Genomic DNA, 20,686 nt, shown 5'->3' with positions numbered 1-20,686 from the left:
CTACATCAGACTTTTGAACCTCTCTATCAAATCCCTGCTTCTTCAATCTCTCCACCTGGTAGAGGAGATAACTAGTCCTGGGAGACTTTAGCGATAGAAGAAAAGGATTTAAGACTCCAGAAGTCATGATGAAAAAGTGTCCACAGCTGTCGTTCTTATAGTTTTGCCTTGCTCTTAGAGGGCAATTATCCAACAGTATGAGACATAGTTTGTGATTTGCCACATCTGCAGTCCAGGTCATCACCAAGCTACCAACCTTGAAGGCTACAGCTAGGCATAGACCTCACCCTGTCCAGAACTTCCACCATGCACTGCTGGAGACTGGACTTCACCCGGCAGCAGCTGTGAAGTGGCAGAATGTATAAATTCAGAAATTATTCAAGCATGTAGCAAAGGGTAGTTTTAACTTGCATATCAATTGAGATAAGTGTATCAGCTTATGTGTTATAGCATCAGAGAAACCTACAACAGAGAAGGAGGCCATTTGGCCCATTGAGATGATGTTGGCCAAAAAGCATTTCCCAGCTTTTGGTCCCTAACCCCTGAAGGTCACAACTCTTCAAGAGTTTTCCCCGTTACTTTTTACAGCGAAGGTTTCTGTCTCCACTGCCCTTTCAGGCAGTGAGTTCCTGACCCCCACCACTCATTGACTGAACGTTTGTTTTCTCAACTGCTGTGTAATGCTTGAACTAATCAACTTAATTTATTGACCTCTCCACTGAAGGAAATGCAATAAATCTCCAGTAATCCAGTATGCAGTTGTTCAGAAATCCCAATGGTTCAGCATTTGGTTCACCGGCTTCTGCGACCTGTTGTCCCTTTAACCTCACCAGGGCCCTGTTTCCAATGCCCCTTTTGAACCCACTTAAGGCCTCATTTTCCACATTCCCTTTTGGGCCTGTTTCCCCACTCCCTTTAAAATCACCCAGTTCACTGGAAAGGTTGTTACACCACCGTGTAAATCTAATAAAAGTCGACTACAAGTGTGTCGAGGTACTAATCGGAGGAACATCCAATTGTCTGTAAGATCTAAGTAAAGTCTGGCATCAGCAAAGTCCCAGAGGTGATGGATTATTAGAGTTTTGCTGTCGGTCCTTTCTGTACACCCCGTCTCGATTTATGACAATTTTATTCACCTCAATTAAACCTCCCCTGAATCTTTGTTGCAAAGAAACAGCTCCGGTCTGGACAACATCGCACACTCGTTAATCCTCTAACCCTGGAAATATCCTTGGAAACCCGCTCCACGCCCTCTCTGATGCCACCACATCCTTCCTTGGTATTCCGGATACACTGATATCCCTAAAGCAGCAAGCAGACAGGATACGTACGTAATGAGTGCAGAGAAAATCTCCAGCCCAGGTTCTTTAGGATCAAGCAACATTCAAAGTAGGAACATATTTGAGTTAGATATCCTTCTTTGTCACAGTTTCATTTCCAATGTAATGGTTAAATGTTCTTTGTGTACAATACTGTGCTTTTATGTAAATATATACTGTACAAAACATTTAAAAAACATTTATTTACTTTATTTACCCAAATACATGGAACGCTATGGTACATGGAAACGTGATCCAGGAACCCCTGATCCATTTCTGTGCAAATCCAGGACACGCAAGAGTTCCGGTTTGGCATGTTTCAGGAATGTGGAGATTCAGACTGGAGATCTTATCTTGTAACAGGCCAGATTTAATGTTAAAATCAGCCATGATCGAATGGTGGAGCAGACCCTATGGGCTGAATGGCCTAATTCTGTTCCTGTATCTTATGGTATTATTGAGTCAACAGCCTCACATTGTGCAGGCAGGTATCTGATAGAGATCATAACATCATCAAGTTTAACCTGGTGCTAGAACATAGAACATAGAACATTACAGCACAGTACAGGCCCTTCGGCCCACAATGTTGTGCCAACATTTTATCCTGCTCTAAGATCTATCTAACCCTTCCCTCCCACATAGCCCTCCATTTCTCTATCATTCACGTGTCTATCTAAGAGTCTTTTAAATGTCCCTAATGTATCTGCCCCCACAACCTCTGCCGGCAGTGTGTTCCACGCACCCACCACTCTCTGTGTAAAAAACTTACCCCTGACATCCCCCTTATACCTTCCTCCTATCACCTTACAATTATGTCCCCTCGTGTTGGCCATTGTCGCCCTGGGAAAAAGTCTCTGACTGTCCACTCGATCTATGCCTCTTATCATCTTGTACACCTCTATCAAGTCACCTCTCATCCTCCTTCTCTCCAAAGAGAAAAGCCCTAGCTCACTCAACGTATCCTCATAAGACATGCTCTCCAATCCAGGCAACATCCTGGTAAATCTCCTCTGCACCCTCTCCAAAGTTTCCACATCCTTCCTATCATGAGGCAACCAGAACTGAATACAATACTCCAGGTGTGGTCTAACCAGAGCTGCAACATCACCTCGCGGCTCTTCAACCCAATACCCCGACTAGTGAAGGCCAACGCACCATACGCCTTAACAACCCTATCGACCTGCGCGGCAACCTTGAGGGATCTATGGATGTGGACCCCAAGATCCCTCTGTTCAATAAGAAGGAAGATTTTATGCAATGTTAAGTAACTCAAGAGTGAGATGGAGATTACTCAGGATTAACTGGCAGTTCTGTTAATGGGTAAAGTGATCCAAGAGCAGTGGAAGATGCTCTGTAAGGCATTTGGTGTGACACAGCTAGTTTATACCTTTATAGGGCAAGTTCTCTACTTGTTGAAAGAACCATGGATGACTAAAGTGGGAAAAGATAATGACAGATAATCCTCGCAACGCAGGAACTGGTATAAATAACACAAGATAGAATGTGAAAGGGACCTGTGAGAAAATACTTACCAGGGATATTAAAGTCAACAGGAATAAACCTTTACTGTTGTATTTGACCTCTGGTGTTGTCTGGGTGGAATCTGCACATTCTCCCTTTGACCGCTTGGTTTCCTCCGGTTGCTGTGGGTTCCTGCCATGCTCCAGAGACATGCGGGTTAGTAGGTTAATTGGCAAGTATAAACTACCCGGAGTTGTGTAGGTTGAGTGGTAGAGGAATTGATGGGAATGTTGGAGAGAGTAGGTTACAGAATTAAGTGGGGGATTGGGATAGGTGGGATTGCTCAGGGCAGCTGGCATAGACCTCTGGGGCTGAATGGCCTCCTTCCATGTCTAGGGGAGATATGAGAATGTGAAGCAATTATGGATCCCTTAAATATAGCCAATAACACACAAGTTGATCTCTCTATGTAGAGGCAGAGATTTCTTGCCTGAACATCCTGAGAACATACTGAGTCACAAGAGGTAGCGGCCAAAATTCATGCAGAAAAGCAAGAGGAAAGAATTAAATAATAACATTAAAGATTGACGTCCACAGGACTGAGAGGAAGTAGGAGAGATCCATGTGGACTTGTAACATCAGGAAATTTGACATCTGGACCCCTTCAGGTAATTGTTGGCATTGATTGTGAAAATCTGGGGCCCAGGTACAGATCCCTGTGGTATCCCACTGGTCACAGCCTGACACACTTTGCTCTCTGTTTGTTAATCAGTCCATGTCTGAATGTTGCCCCCCAGCTCCATGTGTCCTAACCTCACTAACTAACCTCTTGAGTGCGATCTTATAAAAAACCAACACGCCACATCTACTGGATTCCCCTTATCTATTCAACCTCAAAGAACTCCAGATGGTTAGTCAAACATGATTTCCCGTTTCTAAATTGACTCTGCTCAATCCTAATTATTCTTTTCTAGATATTCTATTATTATGCCTTTCATTAGAGATTTTCCCCACCAATGATGTCAGGCCAACAAGATCGGTAGTTGCCTTTTCCCTCTCCCCCTCCCATCCTTAAGTAATGGAGTCACATTTGCTGTCCAATCTGCAGGGATTTTTCCAAAATCCGTGGAATTTTGGAAGGTAATAACCATGGAACTCACTTTCTCTAGAGTCATAGAGCAATACAGCACTGATACAGGCCCTTCAGTCCAACGTGTCCATGCCAACCATGTTATCCACCCAGCTAGTCCCAACTTCCTGCGTTCAGCTCACGTCCCTCCAGGTCCCTGCCCGCCATGTACCTATCCAAGTGCTTCTTAAATGACACTCTAAAGCCGCCTCTTTCAAAACTCAGGGATGTAGTTATCAGATCCTTGGGATTGTCAGTGTGCAGTCTAGTCAGAATCAGATTTATTATCACTGACTTTCATGATGTGAAATCCATTGCACTGCTGCAGCAGTATTGGTATTGGTATTGGTATTGGTATTGGTATTGGTTTACTATTGTCACTTGTACTGATCGTACAGGTCAATTCATTACACAGTGCAGTTACATTAAGTTAGGACAGAGTGCATTGAGGTAGTACAGGTAAAAACAGTAACAGTACAGAGTAAAGTGTCACAACTACAGAGAAAGTGCAGTGCAATAAGGTGCAAGGTCACAACAAGGTAGATCGTGAGGTCATAGTCCATTTTATCGTATAATAGAACCGTTCAATAGTCTTATCACAGTGGGATAGAAGCTGTCCTTGAGCCTGGTGGTACGTGCCCTCAGGCTCCTGTATCTTCTACCTGATGGAAGAGGAGAGAAGAGAGAATGACCTTGGTGGGTGGGGTCTTTGATTATGCTGGCTGCTTCGCCAAGGCAGCGAGAGGTAAAGACAGAGAGGAGGGGAGGTTGGTTTCCGTGACGCGCTGGGCTGTGTCCACAACTCTCTGCAGTTTTTTGCGATCCTGGGCAGAACAGTTGCCACTCCAATCCAGATAGGATGCTTTCTATGGTGCGTTGATAAAAGTTGGTGAGTGTCAAAGGGGACATACAGTATTTCTTTAGCCTCCTGAGAAAGTAGAGGTGCTGGTGAGTACAGTGCAAAGACATAAAATTACTATAGATTACAAAAATAAATAAATAGTGCAACAAACAAGGAATAACGAGGTAGTGTTCGTGGATTAATGGACCGTTCAGAAATCTGATGGCGGAGGGGAAGAGGCTGTTTCTGAGATGCTGAGTGTGGATCTTCAGGCTCCTGTACCTCCTCCGCGATGGTAGTAACGTGAAGAGGGCATGTCCCGGATAGTGAGGATCCTTAATGATGGATGCCGCCTTCTTGAGGCATCGCTTCTTGAGGATGTCCTCAATGGCGGGGAGGGTTGTGCCCGTGATGGAACTGGCTGAGTCTACAACCCCCTGCGGCCTTTTGTGATCCTGTGCGTTGGAACTTTCATACCAGTCGGTGATGCAACTTCTCTGATACTTCTTTTTTGCTTGTATAACTATAATCGCAGTGGTAGAGAATTCTAAGGATTCATGACCTTTTCAAAGAAGGTCCTCCGATCTGAAATAGACAATGGTTTCTCCTCAAACTCTGCTCCCCTGGCCCCAAATTCTAGAGTCACAGAATCATACAGGCCCTTCAGTCCACTGACCCACAAGCAACCATTTAGTAATTGGTAATTGGTTTATTATTGTCACATGTACTGAGATACAGTGAAAAGCTTTTGTTTGCGTGCCATCCAGACAGATCATTCCGTACATAATTATGCTGAAGTAATACAGAAGGACAAAAAAAAATGCAGAATATAGTGTTACTGTTACAGAGAAAGGGCCGTGCAGGTAGACAAATAGACATTAGCACTAATCCCATCTTATTTTAGGTTGTATACTCCTGCTCCTAATTCTCTGGTGCATCTGCAACGTTGTCTCCTACCTCCTCTGTCAGTTCACTCTTTAGTCTCATTATTTAATTTTTAACTGTTATTTTTCACAGGCAGGCACGGTAGTGTAGCGGTTAGCATAACGCTATTACAGCGCCAGTGACCCAGGTTCAATTCCGGCTGCCGTCTGTAAGGAGTTTGTATGTTCTCCCCGTGCCTGCGTGGGTTTCCTCCGGGTGCTCCGGTTTCCTCCCACATTCCAAAGATGTACGGGTTAGGAAGTTGTGGGTGTGATATGTTGGCGCCGGAAGCATGGCGACATTTGCGGGCTGCCCCCAGAACACTCTACGCAAAAGATGCATTTCACTGTGTGTTTCGATGCACATGTGCCTAATAAAGGTATATCTTATTTTGCATACATTAATTTGGCCACTACCTCTCATGATTCAATTATCCAAAAGCAAAAATATCTGATAAATATCAATTGTGTCAAACCCCTGAGAATTCTTTAGTTGGAATTGGTAACTGGGTTATTGTTGTCACATGTACTCTTATGCAGTGAAAAGCTTTTGCTGGCGTAGCGTCCAAGTAGATCATTCCATACATAAGTACGTGAAAAAAGGAAAAGAAATCAGAATGCAGAACATAGTTTGGCAGTTACGGAGAAAGTACAGTGCAGGCAGGCAAATAAAGTGCAAGGGCCATGACGAGGTAGATTGGGAGATCAAGAGTTCATCTTTAGCATATGAGAGGTCTGTTCAATGATAACAGTGGGATAGAAGCTGTCCTTGAGTCAGGTGGTAGATACTTTTCAGGATTTTGTATCTTCTGTCTGATGGGAGAGGGAAGAAGAGAGAATGTCTGGGGCGAGAGGGGTCCTTGATTATGTTGGCTGCTTTCCCAAGGCAGCGGGAAGTGTGGATGGGGTCAGTGGAGGGGAGGCTGGTTTGCGTGACAGACTGGGCTGTGTTCACAACCCTCTGCAGTTTCTTGTGGTCTTAGGCAGAGCAGTTGCCGTACCGAGCTGTGATGTATCTGGATGAGAGGATTTCTGTGGTGTACTTGTAAAAATTTTTGAGGGTCATTGGGGACAAGCCGAATTTCCTTAGCCTTATGAGAAAATAGAGGCATTACTGTGCTTTCTTTGCTGGACCACAACAAATTACACCTAGAAACTTGAAGCTCTCAACCATCTCCGCCTCAGCACCACTGATACAGCGTGTACTCCATCCTGGTTCCTGAAGTTAATAACCAGCTCCTTCGTTTTGCTGACATCGAGGGAGTGGTTCTTGTCTTGACACCATGCCACTAAACATGGCTAAAGAATAAATGGGAGGGAAGTTGACCACCATTCATCAACTGTTGCCTCTGCCCTCCACACCTTCCCCTCTCTGTCCAACCCCTCCAGCTTGCTAGGTGGCCAATCATAGTGGCTCCCCGGACAACCAGTCTTCCTCTGGGACCATGACCAATGAATGGACCAATCTGACAAGGCTCCAGTGACAGTCTCTCCAGAACCGGGCAGCGTGTATGTCAACCAGGATAGTGACCCCTGCCCAACTTACAAGACCTTATATACCTCTGGTAGGACTGAGCACTTTGGAGACGGTCCCTAACACCAATGACGAAATGGCGGTGCTGAGTGATCGGTCCATCTTTGTTATACATGATCCAATTCTAATAAAGCTCTAAAATCGTGAGCACAAACCATAATTATCCTGCTTGCATTGACACGAATTGCCACAGTAGGCTAGGCCTGTTCACTGAGGCTGCTCGTTACTGTCTTGAATGTAAATTAAGCCTCAGGGTCAGAGATCCTACTTAATTAAATTCTGAACTCCTCCACCACCTGTTTAAAAATTCTTTTATTTGGTGGTTGGGGAGAAGATCAGTGCAGTGGAAGATTGAAAACCAAAGATTTTTGAGCTGCCAACTGTACGATAACTTTATTCCAATTTTACTTTCATAAAGGACTAAGCTTTCAGTCACTCCACACCAGACTTAATCAAAAGATTCTGTGTGACTTATCAAAGCACGATAGGGTAGGATAGAAACAATGCAGTTCAGATTGTGACATCTCATGACCCAGGTTCGATCCTGACCTCTGGCGCTGTCTGTGTGGAGTTTGCACGTTCTCCCTGCGACTGCGTGGGTTTCCCCCGTGTGCTCTATCTCTAATGGCTCAGCCTCCACCTCCCTCAGGGGCAGAGAGTTCCAGAGATTCACTGCCCTCTGAGAGAAGAAATCTCTGCAAACCTCCAGCCAGCCCCTCATCTGTAACTCAATCCCTGGTAGGATGGACTCCCTATCACTAACCCAAGCCTACCTCCAAGTCAACTGCTCCTCAAGCAAGCTAAGCCAATAAGGTCAAGGTTTTCTCTCCTGCAAGCTTGAGATCGGTGCTCCTCCCTGTGGTCAAATTGCCCGCTGGCCTCTCGCAGAGAAAGAATGGGTGCTTGGATGTATCAGTGGAACCTCCTCCACACCTACCACCCTCGGAAGTCTCTCTAACCCTCCATTTCTCACCTGTCGATCATCGCCAATCACTCCACCGTTGGTGGCCATGCCTCAAGTTCCTGAAAGAACATCAGAAACAGATAAAATGTTGTTCTGGAGCTCCAGAGGAATTCTTGACATGTGCCAGAACATGTACCTTATTGGGTAAGAACCTAATGCCTCATTTAAGACCGAAACCAAAAGCAGAAGAATTAGAATGACAAGACAGAGAGAATTCCCTTCCTAAAGCTGCCTGCCTCCATCTCCCAAGCCAAACCCACCCTCTTTGATCAAGCTATTGCTCATGGGCCTAATCACTTCTCGTAAAACTTGGTAACAAGTTTTGATTGTTGACTTGACCATTAAGTGTCTTGAGGTATTTAATTATACTTTGTTTTAAAAAAATGAACAGGTTGTCAAGAGGTTCGGAGACTACCCAGTAGGGGGAGTTCCTTCTCCACAGTTCAGCAAACTTTTGTGGTTTACACTTTAAACTTTTTTGCGAAATGTAATTATGACCTAGAATGAGGCCGTTCAGCCCATCAAGCATTATGCCAGCTGTCAGACATCAGTCTTGCTTTCCCACTTAATTCCCTGTCATCCCTTCTCTCACAAATGCCCCTCCTAATTCTCCAGTCACCCGCCCTGCACCAAGGGGTGATTTACAGCAGCCAGTGGGAGGAAACCGGAGCACCTGGGGAGAATTGTGTTCCAGTCACAGGGAGAACGTGCAAACTCCAGGCGGACACGAAGGAAACCAGGTCCCTGGAGCTGTGGGGCAGCGACTTTCCATTTAGAATAAAATGGTGTGGTGAACTAAACTCTCCGACAGAAGACACCCAGGTGTTGTGTGCAGCCCAGTGGTGGGTGAAGAAGGTCTCCGCCCCAAGACAGATACGCCACTGCTGGGAGAAGAGTTGGACTTCAGCCCAAGAGCTCAGCGTCATGATTTCATCTCCTGCCAAGTGCATTTCCCTGAGGGACTATCACAACAATTATTAGCAAGGGCAGGAAGCAGCCCTCTCCCTCTCTGTGGTGGGACGCCGAGGAATAGCGCAAGCTGCACTCAGTCAGCGTTGGGAACCCAAGGGGGTGCAGGTGGGGGAAGAGGCCATTCAGTCACTCCAACCTGTGCTATCACCGATGGCCTAACCTGCACCCAAACCGTCATATCTCATGGAACCTTTACTCAACTAACGTCTATCGATCTCGAAACCTTTCATGATATCAGCAGCCTCTTGAGGGAGTTCCAGACTTTTACCATTTAAATGAGAATATATACATGGAACATAGAACAGTACAGCACAGGAACAGGCCCTTCGGCCCAACTCATCCATGCCGACTGTGTTGCCCAGCGAGCTAGTCCCATCTGCCCACGTTTGGCCCATAGCCCTCTAAACCTCTCCTATCCATAGACTTATCTAGATGGCTTTAACTGTTACTAATGTGCCCGCCTCAACCACTATTTCTGGCAGCTCATTCCAAATACGAACCACCCTTTGTGTGAAGAAGCTGCTCCTGATGTCCCTTTTAAATCTCTTGCCTCTGATCTTAAACCTATGCCCTCTTGTTTTTAGCACCCCCTCCCTGGGAAAAAGATGATGTGCTTTCACCTTGTCTATGCCCCTCATGATCTTATACACCTCTCTTCAGTCACCCCTAAAATAAAAATATTCCTTGTTCTAGCTACCTTAAAATGGGAAATATTTGCTCTTGTCTTTCCATCTTAGATCCTTCTAACATTTCATGAAGGTTCAGCTATATCGTCCCTCAATCTCCCAGGTGCACAGTGGTGCAGCAGTTAGAGCTGCTGCCTCACAGCTCCGGCATCCTGGGTCCGATCCCCACCTCCGCCGCCGTCTGTGTGGAGTTTGCACGTTCTCCCTGTGACCACATCCATTTCCCCCAGGTGCTCCAGTTTCCTCCCACATCCCTGGTAGGGTGATTGGCCACTGTAAGTTATCTTTTAGTGTAAGTTAGAGGTAAAAGGAATCGAAGGGAAGTTGATGAGTGTGTGTATGAGAGAGAATAAGTTGCAGGGAAGGAAGGAAGGATGAAACTGATGGAATTGATTTGCTGGGAGCTGGAATGGACCCAATGGGCTGAATGGCCTTCCTCTGTGTCATTGCAGACAGTCCCCCAGTCTTATGGACACCTACGTACAGCCAAGGTCCCGTAATATTATTAAATTCAGAAGTCTGACATACGTACATAGATTAATTCCCATGAATGGCAAAACTAGCTTCCTCTCTCTCTCTCTCTCTCTCTCTCTCTCTCTCCACTTTTAATAACTGTATTTTTTTAAATCAGTTTTACATGTTTTTGATACCATTCATTACAATACTGTGGATGTGTGGTTACCATATCGAGTGAATTTTGTGTATTTTCTGACATGGACAAAATTGACTTATGGACATCAGTAAAAATGGAACCTATTCATTATACCCTGGGATGGCTTGTATAAGATAAAGTGATAGAGGTATGCAAGATGCAATTTGTCATCCCAGTTTAAACCTTTAAGGCCCCTGATTGTTCTTCTGAATCTGGGTCATACTCCTTTTGCTCAATGTACCTCATGGTCCAGTAACCAAGAAGAATGAACTGTAATCTCGACATTAAAATAAGACAGTGCTTCCCAAACTCTGGACCTCCCAGTTTAAAAAAAATTGGCACAATGACATGCTAACAATTGGGTACAAAGCAAAATTTTAATTGGTAAATTGTCTATTATTGTCACATGTATCAAAGTACGGTGAAAAACTTTTGCATGCCATCCATACAGATCATTTCATTACATCAGTACATCGAGGTAGTACAAGGGAAAAGCAATAACAGAATGTAGAACATAGTGTTACAGTTACAGAGAAAGTGCAGTGCAGGCAGACAATAAGGTGCAAGGTCATGATGAGGTAGATTGTGAGGTCAAGAGTCCATCTTATCGTAATTCAGGTGGCAAATGATATTGCAGATGAGAATAAGACAAATATATTCCTCACCGCACGGATTCTGGGCTTTTCAAACATCTGGTTCCGTAAAGGAAATTGGTGGATTTGTCTTACACACAACTTACTGAAAAACCGTCAATCCCAAGACAATTTTCATTGCAGAACATTTCAGATCTCAGCTCTGGTGCCAAGAAGAATGAGGAGCTCCTGCTGATGTCATCATTGGATTGAAGCACCCTGTGCTCTCGCGATGTTAGTAGATCAGTGACGCAGAAGGTAGAGCCACTGATTCACAGCTCCAGCAGCCTGGTTTCGATCCTGACCTCTGGTACTGTCTGGGTGGGAGTTTGCACGTTGTCCCTGCGACCCTGTGGGTTTCCCCGGGTGTTCCAGTTTCCTAAAGACGTGCAGGTTGGTAGGTTAATTGGCCGGTGTAAATTGCCCCGGTATAGAGGTGAGTGGCAAAGGAGGGAGAAATGTGGAGAGAATAAATGGGTTGGGGTAGGATTAGTGTAAAAATTAGGTCGATGTTCACTGTGGGCATAAAGACCTGATTCCATGCCGAATTTCTCTGTGACTCAATCATTTAGTCTGTGGTCTCGAGGCAAAGCTTACCACAGATGCCCATGAAATGATTTTACTTTTAAGTCTGCCAGTGATGTTGTGCTGATTTTCGAACTTGCTGTGAGGAGGCCAGGGAGCTGGTACTCCATCCTGAATTGTTGCACAAAGATTCGACACAGCACCAGAGGAAACGTGAGTGCCTAAACATGAAGTGGACCTCCTCCATTTCATTAGCAAAACCCAGGGTCGCCAGAAACAAGCTCGTCAATAAATTGCCACATGACAGAAGTATGCATGTTAGTGTTGTGGTAGAAACCCCGCAGATTTCCTGTAGGGTTCATCAAGAACGGTGCCACAATTGTGGAAAAATAGGTCACTTGCTGAGTGTGTCAACCGCACTCTTGTGCACAGTGTGCGATTGACACGAAGGGGGACACTTATCCAGAGAAAGAGCAGGCTGGGTTATTGACTGTCTACACAGCTCAATGGAGAGGGGATGGAATTTACCTTAAAGTGGACCTGGCAGGAAAATCAGTGAACATAGATCCGGGGACTAGTGCATCTGTGCTATGTGTTTCAGAGTACATACACGTGAGAAGCTACATCCCGCCCCTTCCAGCCATCACACATTCTCACAGAGTTCCTGCTGTGGGAGAGGTTCAGTTCCAGTGAAGTAAAGAGGCAGTTGGTGGACCCTGCCCTCGGTGGCAGTGAAGGGGGCAAACTGAATTGTTGGGGCAAACTGAACTGGGAAAAGATCTTCAGCTTACAAACCAAAGGAAATGTTCCACATCATACCCTGCATGTGGGACAGACATTTGTTGGTAAGGAGGGCGATGGGAAGATCTATATGGAAGCAGAACCCATCATCTCGACCTGAACCCTTTGTTCTTGAAGGAAGCAGTTGACAATGAAGTGGATCATTTGGAGAGAAAGGGCACTGTGTCACATGTGGAGGAGAGTGACTGGGCAGCTCCAGTTGTTGGACCAAAGCAAGACAATGGTGATGCAAGGTCATTGTAAGTCACTGCTTTAAAGCTGAAACACCTAATACAGAGTTTTTATCTGTTGGTTTGGCAGGTGGAAGGTTTGTCGGTAAACCTGATTGAATACCAACACAGAGTCAGAGAGAGATACAGCACAGAAACAGGCCTTTCAGCTCATCAAGACTGCACTAATCAGCAAGCACTCATTTACACCAATCCCATTATCGATTCTCCCCACATCCCCATCAACTCCCCCCAGATTCTACCCCTCACCCACACACTAGGGGCAAGCTATAGCAGCCAATTAACCCACCAGCCCGCACATCTTTGGGATGTGGGAGGAAACCGGAGCATCCCGAAGGAATCCATGCAAACTCCACACCAACAGCACCTGAGATAAGGACTGAACCTGGGTCACTGGTGCTACAAGTCAGTGGCTCTGTCCACTGCACCAGTATGCCATCTGTGCTGCATTTTGAGCTGGATCCAGTGTCAAAAGTCTACCTCACCGTTAACTCCCACAGAATATGAGAATCAGGGTATTATGTTGCAACAAAACACAGGTTAGATTGCATGTGGAGTGTTGGGCACAGTTCTGGTCACCGCACTATAAGAAAGATGTGGTAACACTAGAGTGAGTGCAGAGGAGATTCACCAAGCTGTTTCCTTTAGTAATGGGGAGAGGTTGGAGAGGCTGGGCTTGTTTTTCTCTGGAGTGTGAAGGAGGCTGAGAGATGACCTCAGAAGTATGTACCAGAACTGTATAAGATTATAAGAGGCAGAGATAGGCTGGGTAGTCAAAATCTTTTTCCATGGTTGGGATATCAAAAACAGGAGGGTGTAGTTTTCAGGCAAGAGGTCGGAGTTTTCAAGGGGATCTACTTGAGAATGGTGGAATATCCTGCCAAAGGAGATCGTGGAATCAGATCCAATCACTACATTTAAGAGGCGTTTAGACAGACACCTAAGTAGTCAAATTGTAGCAGGGTACAGACCTAATGCAGGCAAATGGGATTAGTGTAGATGGGGCAGGCACGGTAGTGTAGCCGTTAGCATAACGCTATTACAGCGCCAGCAACCTGGGTTCAATTCCGGCTGCTGTGTGTAAGGAGTTTGTACGTTCTCCCCGTGTCTGTGTGGGTTTCCTCCGGGTGCTCCAGTTTCCTCCCACATTCCAAAGACGGACGGGTTAGGAAGTTGTGGGCATGCTATGTTGGCACCAGAAGCGTAGCGACACTTGCAGGCTGCCCCCAGAACGTTCTCTGCAAAAGATGCATTTCACTGTGTGTTTCGATGTACATGTGACTAATAAAGATATCTTATCTTATCTTAAAAAGTTCAGCATGGACGTGATGGGCTGAAGGGCCTGTTTCTGATTCTATTTTAGGAGCCTGCAGAGATATCATTGCCCAGCCTATGGGATTTCAACAGTGATTACCAGTACATCATGGACTACATCTTGCAGGGACTGGACAATATCGTCTGCGTCATGGATAACGACCTGGTTCCAGTGCCCACATTAACAGAACACCAGAAAACCCTGGGAGTCGGTCGAGACCGGATTGCAACGACAGAGAATCAGAGCGATATAATGCAAAGGTCGGTGTAAAGACCCAGACTTTGGAACACTTTGGACCTGAGTCAGGGTAAAGCATCGATGCACCAACACCAGCCAAACTTGGGTCATCACACACAAAACGCTGGAGGAACTCAGCGGGTCAGGCAGCATCTGTGGGGCGAGGCCCTTCATCAGGACTGGAAAGGAAGAGGGTCGGGGGAGGGAGAGGAGCACAGGGTGGCAGGTGATAGGTGAGTCCAGGTGAGGGGGGGAAGGTAGGTGGGTGGGGGAGAGGGGGAGGGTGAGGGGGAGAGGGGAGGGTAGGTAGGTGGGAGGGGGAGAGAGGGAGGGGAGGAGGGGTGGGGGAGGGGGGAGATGTAAGAAGCTGAGAGGTGATAGGTAGAAGAGGCCAAGGGCTGAAGAAGAAGGAATCCGGTGGGAGAGGGCAGTGGACCATGGAATAAAGGGGAGGAGACGGGGAATAGGTGGGCAGGTCATCCTAGCATCTGCTGAAGTATTAGCAGCCAGTAGAACCGCAGCCTGCCAGCCCCAGTGACTCGGGTTCAATCCTGACCTCCGGTGCTGTGTGTGTGTGTGTGTGGAGAGTAACTCCAGGTCACTTAAATTATTAGGGGCGGCAGAGTAAGGAGGGGAAAGGGCGGGAGGATTAAAGGGACAACCCAGGGTGCCTGTTCCTTTGGAAGGAGATGTCAGGATTTAAATCACGGAGTTGAGAGCCACAGAACACACCCTGCGTCCTTAACCCAGAGTGTGTGCAAGTCTGATCACTGCCGGCGGAGGATCCGTGTAGGGGAATTCCACCGCTTCTGCCTGTTCCAGTGTGTCTCCGACTCGGAGCTCAGGACACAGGGACAGAGTTCCCAAGCAGCTCGCAGACAACTTCTCTCCTTCTCTGCACTCTCCGGGACAGGTACAGTACAGCATTCTTCACTTACTGGGATGTGTCCCCTTTAAATTGCAGGCTCATTGACAACAACCCGGGACCGAAACCACATCTTATGGGTTTCATTGCAGGCGCCGAGAAATTCCAGAACACCGGACCTTGTATGTTCTTTAGATGAGGCATCCGTGGAGTGTACGTGTTTGTACTTTAAACCTGCACTTTGCTTTGATTCCATCTACTAACTTTGTTTCTCATTTCCCCGGGGGTTCTTTCTCCTTGTTCTCTCTCTCTCTCTCTCTCCCTCTCCTCCTCCCTCCCCACCTTCCCTCCCTCCCTCCCTCCCTCCCTCCCCACCTTCCCTCCCTCCCTCCCTCCCCACCTTCCCTCCCTCCCTCCCTACCTTCCCTCCCTCCCTCCCTACCTTCCCTCCCTCCCTCCCTCCCCACCCCTCCCCCTCCCTCCCTCCCCACCTTTCCCTCCCTCCCCACCTTCCCCCCCACCTTCCCTCCCTCCCCACCTTTCCCTCCCTCCCCACCTTCCCCCCCACCTTCCCTCCCTCCCCACCTTTCCCCCCCTCCCCACCTTCCCTCCCTCCCTCCCTCCCCACCTTTCCCCCCTCCCTCCCTCCCTCCCTCCCTCCCCACCTTTCCCCCCTCCCTCCCTCCCTCCCTCCCCACCTTTCCCCCCTCCCTCCCCACCTTCCCCCCTCCCTCCATCCCCACTTTTCCCCCCTCCCTCCCTCCCCACCTTTCCCCCCTCCCTCCCTCCCCACCTTTCCCCCTCCCTCCCTCCCCACCTTTCCCTCCCTCCCTCCCTCCCTCCCACCTTTCCCCTTCCCTCCCTCCCTCCTTCCTTCCCCCTTTCCCTCCCTCCATCCTTCCCCACATTCCCTTCTCTTGATCCCTCCCTCTCTCTCCCCCCACCATCTCTTTCTTCTGATTCTCTCTCTCTCTCTCTCTCTCTCTCGTTTGTGCAGGTGGCCTGGGTGTTTAGAAATTCTGTTCTCTCCCAGTGTTTCTCTGTGCCTGTGTCCTCTCCAAGTCTCTCTCTCTGTTTTCTTTCTGTCCTCCCTCTCTCATCTGCCTGCCTCTCTCTAATTCTCTCAAAGATCCTCGCACTCTCTTCCCCTTCCCCCACGCCCCGACTCTGCATCTCTCGTTCGCTCTTTTGGAGTCAAACAGCACAGAATAGTCCATTTGGCCCAACCCATCTGTGCTAACCCCCTCTGCACTGATTCCATTTATCGGTAATTGATAAGATATCTTTATCAGTCACATGTACATCAAAACATAGTGAAATGCATCTTTTGCATAGAGTGTTCTGGGGGCAGCCCACAAGTGTCGCCACGCTTCCAGCGCCAACATAGCATGCCCTCAACTTCCTAACCCGTACATCTTTGGAATGTGGGAGGAAACCGGAGCACCCGGAGGAAACCCACGCAGACACGGGGAGAACGTACAAACTCCTTGCAGACAGCGGCAGGAATTGAACCCAGGTCGCTGATGCTGTAATAGCGTTGGTCCAGAACCTTCTATTGCCTTGCCGATTCAAGTGCTTCTGGGTAGTTCTTAAATGTGAGGGTCTCTGCCTCCACCTCCTCAGATTCTGAAATCTTCCTCAGATCCCCTCTTGCCCCTCACCCTAAACCTATGCCCTCTGGATACAAACACTGCCACTGTGGGGGAAGGTTTCTTACCATCTACCCTATCAATGCCCCTGATCATTTTTCTATCAGCTCATCACTCCGTAAAATGTCCTTCACCCCTCTTATTCCCCTCCTCTCTCACTCTCTCGTACCCCTCTCTCTAAATGCCTCCTTTCTCTCCCATTTCTGCTCCTCCACTCTACCTCTCCCTCTCTCTCTTGCCCCATCCCTTCCACATCTCTCTCATCTTCCCTCTTCCTCCATGCCTACCCTCCGTCTCCACCCCACCTAGGACTTTGCCCAGGTTAGGTGTCGGTGGGCAGCATTCGCCTCTGAGATCAAGTCCTGTTCCGGAACTCAGCTCAAAAATCTGGGCCGAAATTCACCTTATACCTTCCTCCAATCACCTTAAAATTATGTCCCCTCGTGTTAGCCATTGCCACCCTGGGAAAAAGTCTCTGACTGTCCACTCAATCTATGCCTCTTATCATCTTGTACACCTCTATCAAGTCCCCTCTCATCCTCCTCCTCTGCAAAGAGAAAAGCCCTAGCTCACTCAACCTATCCTCATAAGACCTGCTCTCCAATGTAGGCAGCATCCTGGTAAATCTCCTCTGCATTTTCACTAAAGCTTCCACATCCTTCCTATAATGAGGTGACCAGAACTGAACACAATACTCCAAGTGTGGTCTAACCAGAGCTGCAACATTACCTCGCTGCTCTTGAACTGATGGGAATGTGGATAGAATAGGTTACAACAAAAACTGGAGGAATGGGATTACTCTGTGAGCCAGCAAACACTTGACAGGCCAAATGGTTTCCTTCTATGTTGTAAGGAAACACGGGTATCTTCAAAACTTCAGTAAAACAACCCATTCAGCTATCTCACCACAGCCTTGCAATATAAATGAAAGTTAGTTCCCAAAACATCAACAATTCCTCTCTCGCCCCCCCCCCCCCCATTCCCTCCACCCCTGCCACCAAACAATGCTGCTTGACCTGCTAAGTTCCTGCAGCAGCTTGTTTGTTGAGGTAAGTTCAGGTAATATGAGCTACCAGATACACCCCTTTCCCTGATTCAGAAGTGTAAGTAACTTGATTCTCTCCCCAAGACCCAAAACACTGTCACTGGCCAACAGCTCCATGACTCTTGGCTGCTCTTGTGCAGAGGAGATTCACCTGGATGATGCCAGTTATGGGGAGAGATCAGACAGGCTGGGCTTGTTTTCCCTGGAGCGGAGGAGGCTGAGGGCTGACCTGATAGAAGTATTGGTTTATTATTGTCACCTGTACCGAGGTACAGTGAAAAACTTGTCTTGCATACCGATTGTACAGGTCAATTGATTACACAGTGCAGTGACATTGAGTCAGTGCAGAGTGCATTGATGTAGTACAGGTAAAAACAAGAACAGGACAGAGTAAAGTGTCACAGCTACAGAGAAAGTGCAGTGCAATAAGGTGCAAGGTCACAACAAGGTAGATCGTGAGGTCATAGTCCATCTCATCGTATAAGGGAACCGTTCAATAGTCTTATCACAGTGGGGTAGAAGTGGTCCTTAAGTCTGGTGGTATGTGCCCTCAGGCACCTGTATCTTCCACCTAATGGAAGAGGAGAGAAGAGAGAATGACCCAGGTGGGTGGGGTCTTTGATTATGCTGGCTGCTTCGCCAAGGCAGCAAGAGGTAAAGACAGAGTCCAAGGAGGGGAGGCTGGTGTCCGTGATGTGCTGGGCTGTGTCCACAACTCTCTGCAGTTTCTTGCGGTCCCAGGCAGAGCAGTTGCCGTACCAAGCCGCGATGCATCCAGATAGGATGCTTTCTATGGTGCATCGATAAAAGTTGGTGAGAGTCAAAGATTGTGAGAGGCATGGAAAGGGTAGATAGAATCTTTTTTCCATGGTGGGGGGAGGAGTTAATTTAAGGTGAGAGGAAGGAGTTTTAAAGGGGGCCTGAAAGGTAAGTTTTGTTTTACACAGAGAGTGGCTGATATCTGGAACTCGGTACCACAGATGGTGAAATCAGATACAATCACTATGTTTCATAAGTATTTATACAGACACTGTGTAATTGGGAGGGAAGGATTAGATAGACTTTTCAGCAGGATAAAATGTCAGCACAACATTGCGGGCCGAAGGGCCCGTACTGTGCTGTAATGTTCTATGTTCTATGTTCACTTAAATAGGCAAGGCATAGAAGGATTCAGTTCTAATTCAGGTAAATGGGATGAGTGTAGATGGGGGGAATAGGGTTAGCATGGATATGGTGGACCGAAGGGCCTGTTTCTGTGCTGTGTGACTAGATGGCACCATGATCATGGTCCAAAACATTCTCGCCTCAGGCCAGCGGTTCTATCGAGATCATCTGGTGATATCCCTCTCATAGGTTATCTTACTGTGTGCAGACAGGCTGCTGGTCCCCTGCATACTGCAAGGTTAATTTGATTGTGAAGTGCATTCAGCGGACGAGCAAGGTGCTGTACTTTAATTGGTAATTGCTTTATTATTCTCACACGTACCGAGATACAGTGAAAAACTTTGTTTTGCATACCACCCATACGGATCATTTCACCATATCAATGCATTGAGGTAGAACAAGGAAAAAGCAATAACAGAATGCAGATTAAAGTGTTACAGTTACAGAGAAAGTGCAGTGCAGGCAGACAATAAGGTGCAAGGGCCATGACGAGGTAGATTGTGAGGTCAAGTGTCCATCTTATTGTATAAGAGGTCTGTTCAATAGTGTGATAACAGCAGGATAGAAGCTGTCCTTGAGCCTGGTGGTACGTGCTTTCAGGCTTTTGTATCTTCTGCCCAATGGGAGGGGGGAGAAGAAAGAATGTCCAGGGTGGGTGTGGTCTTTGATTATGCTGGCAGCAAGAAGTGTGGACAAAGTCCATGGAAGAGAGGCTGGTTTCCGTGATGTGCTGAGCTGTGTCCACAACTCTTTGCAGCTTCTTGTGGTCTTGGGCAGAGCAGTTGCCATACCAAGCTGTGATCATTATGATGCAGAAGGAGGCTGTTTGGCCCAATGAGTTCTTGCCAGCTCCCAATAAAGCAATCCCATCAGACTCACTCTCCACGTATTTCTCTGTATCCCTGAAGTCTCACACCACCAGGTTCAGGAACAGTTACTTCCCTTCAACCATTTGGTTCTTGAGCCAACCTGCACAACCCTAATCACTACCTCAGTATAGCAACACTATGACCACTTTGCTCTACAATGGACTTTTTTTGTTCTAATTGTGTTCTTTCTTGTAAAATTTTGTATAATTTATGTTTTTCTTGTGAATGCTGCTTATCTGATGCTATGTGCCTGTGATGCTGCTGCAAGTAAGTTTTTCATTGCACCTGTGCACACATGGACTTGTGCAGATGACAATAAACTCAAAAATCAGGTTTATTATCACTGACATATGTCGTGAAATTTATTGTTTTGCAGCAGCAGTACAGTGCAAGGCATAAAAATTGCTATAAGTTACAAAAATAAATCAATAGTATAAAAGAGGAATAACGAGGTAGTGTTCATGGGTTCATGGACCATTCAAAAATCTGACGGCGGAAGGGAAGAAGTTGTTCCTGAATCATTGAGTGTGGGTCTTCAGGCTCCTGTACCTCCCCCCCCACCCCCCGATGGTAGTAACGCGAAGAAGGCATGTCCCGGATGATGAGGGTAATAAAATGATGAATGCCACCGTCTTGAAGCACCGCCTCTTGATGATATCTCGACTTTGACTTTGATATTCCCTCTCGCACTCGCCCATCAACTCCCCTTTGAGCATTCTGCCCTCCACCTACACCAAGGGGTAATTTACAATGGCCATTTAAATGCCAGCATGTCCTTGCGATGTGGGAAGGAACCAGAGCGCCCGAGGCAAACCCACGAGGTCACAAGGAGAACATGCAAACTCCACACAGACAGCATCAGAGGTCAGGATC

The 20,686-nt window shown here is 47.1% G+C and overlaps 1 protein-coding gene across 1 annotated transcript in view; it reads left to right on the top strand.

Annotated features, from left to right (window-relative positions):
- Positions 1–14,818: 14,818 nt before the first annotated feature.
- The window catches only part of exoc3l2b (exocyst complex component 3-like 2b), a 50,178-nt gene continuing 44,310 nt past the window's right edge, over positions 14,819–20,686 (top strand). The window contains exon 1 of the mRNA XM_052044235.1: positions 14,819–15,134. The gene's annotated coding sequence lies outside the window, so the exon portion shown is untranslated. The remainder of the gene's footprint in view (positions 15,135–20,686) is intronic.

This window comes from Pristis pectinata, chromosome 35 (genome assembly GCF_009764475.1).
Source record: "Pristis pectinata isolate sPriPec2 chromosome 35, sPriPec2.1.pri, whole genome shotgun sequence".
Classification (NCBI taxonomy): domain Eukaryota; kingdom Metazoa; phylum Chordata; class Chondrichthyes; order Rhinopristiformes; family Pristidae; genus Pristis; species Pristis pectinata.
This window is presented reverse-complemented; position numbering and strand designations above follow the sequence as displayed.